The sequence below is a fragment of the Microchirus variegatus genome, assembly GCF_963457635.1.
Source record: "Microchirus variegatus genome assembly, chromosome: 20".
Classification (NCBI taxonomy): Eukaryota; Metazoa; Chordata; class Actinopteri; order Pleuronectiformes; family Soleidae; genus Microchirus; species Microchirus variegatus.
This window is the reverse complement of record NC_139821.1, coordinates 17,025,021-17,029,669: the sequence shown is the minus strand read 5'-3', so window position 1 is coordinate 17,029,669 and position 4,649 is coordinate 17,025,021.

Sequence of the window (4,649 nt, the reverse complement as noted above, 5' to 3'; positions counted from 1 at the left end):
TAAAAGTGGTGTGAATAGTAGACGCATGCAAATTGAATGCTGCGATCCCAGTGGGAGCAGTTAACAAGACACAAATGTTGTCTGGTTGACGACACACTGGCGACAATAACCTAGTTGCCTCGTACTGAATGGCCTTGATCAAGTGACTCTTCCCTGTCCCGGCACCACCTGTGACAAACAAATGGAACGGATCAGGGTTTTGCCCGTTGATCTTGGCCAAACACCATTGACGAATCTGATAGAAAACAGACAGCTGGGTTTCATTCAAAGACCTAATCAAAGCCAATCCGTCACTTCTGCACAGGATGTTGGATTTCTTTTCCAAATGTGCAACCTGCTCACTAGTGACCGCCAAATCTGGTATGTTTTCCGTTTCGTTTTCTTCCACATCCTGTCTGCTCTCCATCCGTTCCTGATTGGTCTCAGCTCGCTCGATCTCTTGCTCTGGGCACAATTGCGCCCAGGCATCTTCGAATTCATCGCCGAGGTCTACGTTTTCCTGAATATTTGTCAATACTGCCGAGTCGATCTTTTCAAAGCTGCCTCTGCTTTGGTCAACCACTGATTTGACAGACTGCAACGACCCATCACTCAACCCGACGTGACCATCCTTGTAAAACTGCTGAAAGGAATCGAAAGCTGAAGGCTTCAACTGTACGTCGAGACGATAAGGCATAAACAACTGCAAAATAGTCCTGTGAAATAATTCAGGATTTTTGGTCTCAGAAACGCGCATGTAACGAACAACTGCTGGTTGTGTTCGTGTCCTTTTAGCGATAAAACCGCAATTGTTGGTCGATCTAATTGTGACCCGCCACGGACCAAAAGGCAACAAGTCGGCCGAGCGCAAAACGAGAAAAACAGGAAAACGTTTTTTTTTCCAAAATTAGGGATTTTCGTTTTTTTCAAAATTACACAAGTTGAAGTTTTGAAGAAGCCACTACATGCTTCAAATCACAGTATTGTGGGTCTTAAAACCATAAACTTTGTGTTTGAATTAAGGTTGTTTTATCGCTGTGAATCGCTCCTAGTCTGGGTGTGGCGATCTCACATTCCAGAGCTTTTGTTGTTTTTTCAGCCAATCAGATCACAGAGAATACACATGGCTAATTATACGGAGAGAGAGAGAGAGGGAGAGGGAGAGGGAGAGAGAGTGTGTCGAATGTCCAGCGTATGTGTGCAGTGTGTGTGTGTGTGTGTGCAGTGCGAAATTAAAGCGTGATTATCATCAAAGCAGTCATCATCAAAGCTTTGTTTGACAAAGGAAGACAAATAGAACAGGACAATAAGTCAGCTGTGTCTGAGCAGCTTCTTCACAGGGACAGAGAAAGCACAGAGACGGCTGTGTGTGGACTGTTAGCATTTTAAGCTAGCGATCTTTATGCTAACGTGTTAGCAGACTTCATCGTCACAAAAACAACAAACAGATGATTATTCCGCGGCTGAAAGAGAGCAGGACACACACGGTAGTTGTCTGAGATGATGACATGACGCCAGCACCGCTCTATCTCCTATCTAATTGGACTTTTGGAGGCTAACAGACGTAAAACTGCAACGAAAAGGAAGCAAGCCTGCACCTCTTATCTGATCGGAGGCACTGAAGTTCTTATGGGGTGAGTTTTCATTAACGTTGTTAATCGATGTTATGTTAGTGTTCATTCAAAGTCACATACAGACGCACATAGGGATGCTGTCTTTTAATAATCCACTGTGCGTTTCATAACGCCGTTTGGCTACATTGTTGTTAGCTGTGCTTGCTTAGCTCCCTAGCTCGGTACTGTATTATTACAATGAGAATGATGCACACATCGAAACTTTTGTTCGGTCAGATGAGCGTATTATAAGTCGTAAGAGGAGCATGTCACGGCCGTCTTTGAGATTTTGTACACCCGCAGGTTCAGTTTGATAATTCAAATGCTTTGAGACGAAACTCCCGTGTTCAAAACCTAACATTGCATTGAATGATGTGTGAATGCCACACCTTTGCATGCATGAATCACACATGATTAACACAATGTGTGATGAACGTGTTAATTACACGTGCAATTCATGCACATAAAGGTGTGGCATTCACACATAATTCAAGCAATACTACTGATCAATCTATACTGATTCAGTGATTAAATGCCTTTTAACATGAACCATGATCTGAAACAAGTATTTTTTATTTTTTTTCAGAATCCTGGGCATAAGGATTGGCATCGAGTTTCAACTACTGCGCAACCCAGGAGTTCTGCCCCCTGTTGACAGTCTTCCCGTCCTGGCCCCACCTGGACTGACCATGGACAGGCAGACGTATCTTTTTGAAAAAATCCGGCCTTTCTGTTCTGATGAGGCAAAATACTTCACATGCCCAGCACCAGAGGTTACAGCACAGAAGAGGAAGCAGAAGATGGTGCGTTTTTGATGTCATCATTTAGTCCGCATATCAACTATGATGGACAGAGTGGGTACAGCCACATTGTGGGGGAGGAACTGGTATTGAAGATGATAATATAGTCCATGGTCTAGAAAATATTCCTTCACACACTTAGATATATTTTATTTCTTTATTTTAGTTCTATGCACCACATATCTGGAACAAACTCCCAGAAAACTGTAGGTCTGCTGAAACTCTCACCTCTTTTAAATCAAGAGTGAAGACTTTTCTGTTTGCCGCTGCATTTCAGTAATTTCCAATACTGCACTGTAACCTCTATTCCTTATATATACTCTTGATTTTATTTTTTATCTTTTTATTTTATTTGTATCTATTTTATTTTTTAATCTTAATCTTAATCTTTAAATTTTACCTGCTTGTTTTTATTTTGATGTTATATCTGATTTTATAAATGTCTCTTTTCCATGCTTTTTAATGCTTTATGTAAAGCACTTTGAATTACCTTGTTGTTGAAATGTGCTATACAAATAAACTTGCCTTGACATGAACTACATTCATTCCTTTTTTTTTTCAAACTGCTACACTGTTACTGTCCTGTGGGCTAACAGACATCAGATGTCACTGACAGCTAGACTGGGTGGGGGGTTGTGACCATGTTAATGTCATGCAAATGAGCAGCTATTGGCCTGGCTCCTCAAGAGGGTCGAAATCTTTCAGGCTGAATTTCTCCCTAAAGCAGTTTGAGGAGTGCCTACATTCAAATGACCACATCTTCTTCAAAAATGATCAGATGGACATGGGTTTGACATTGTTGGAAAGCTTAGATATCACACTTTCGGAATCTGTAAAGAACTCCAAATGTCCCGAAGTAGACATGTGAACCCTTTTGCCATGGCTGGACACAATTGGGTTCTTCGATTTTTGATTTTTGCTCAGAATCCGATATTCTGAAGCAAACCTTGCTATGCACATGTTGTTAAATGTGCTGTCGTTTGGACGATTCTTGTAGCGCTCAACCAAACTAGTCATCCACATGTTTGAAGTGGTAAGTTCATTTGCAGTTGCCTTTTCCTTCAACCGACTTATAGGCAGGCTCATTTTCACAACATTTTCCCCTGTCGGAACAAACACGACATTCCTAGAGTTTTCCCTGAGATGCATGTTTGTCAGTCTATAAACTGCTTCCTGAGCACACACATCTCTGTTGTGAAGATAAACACTGCCTAACTTTTTCAGCGTGTCTTTCGCACTAACGTTACCTTTCGCAGCCTCTTTCTGCGCGTTGGCCAACAACAATCCCATCTACCGCTCTGCCTTGGAAATGTAAGAAATGATGAACACAATGCAGGCATATGCGTCGACAACATACTGGATGTCCAAATTTGCATTCCAGCATTTTAGCAGTGGCTGACTATACTGATTAATCCAAACTGATTGAGGCTGCCTTTTCAACACAATGTGCGTTTTCTTGGCACAGCGTTTGTATGCAGCCTCAAAAAGGGCTTGACTGATACCCAAGATTCTAACAAATGTTCTGTGCTATCAAAGGTAAGGTCCTCATTTGACACCGCCGTCTTGATAGCCGTCAAAATTTCACAGGCAAGCTCCCTAGGCATCCTCTGAGGCTTGTCCTCACCCCGTTTCCCACAGGTGCATCTTACCTCATTTGTGTTGACATCAACATCCTTACAATGGCACGCGTTTTTGTTTGCCTCATCGTCAGCGTTGCGGCAAACAAATGTCCGTGAGGAGACCGGTCTGGGAAAGTTGAACCGACAAACCGTTTTCTTCTTCTTGCAAGTTTTGGAATGCCTCTTGGAATGCTGCTGCACAGATGTCACGATGTCCAGTAACCCTTCGTCTCGTGAAGGCAATTCACAAGTTACGTACCTGTCGATGAATTGAACTACCTCTTCGTCTGTGTTTTCGTCAATCAATTTTCGATCCAAAACAAGCAATGAACGTGAGGCGAACCCCGCTGCTGAAATTCCACTCGGTAAAAAAAGTCGATAATTTTACCGATCGGATGCGATGGAGACTTGAGAACCTCGTTAAGAAAAACGTGCCAGCGGAAATCAAACATCCTGGCTGCAGTGACAGGATTACGTCGGAGCAGGTCACATCTGTCTGCCCACTCCAAACTTTCCAATGTCTGAGTTCTCCCTTCCTGCTTCAAAATAGTTTTCAGAAGATTAGTCCACCGTGGATCAGCAGAAGAAAACGAGCAGAACCATGTCGGAATACCCAGCTGACGAACACAAGCAATCAA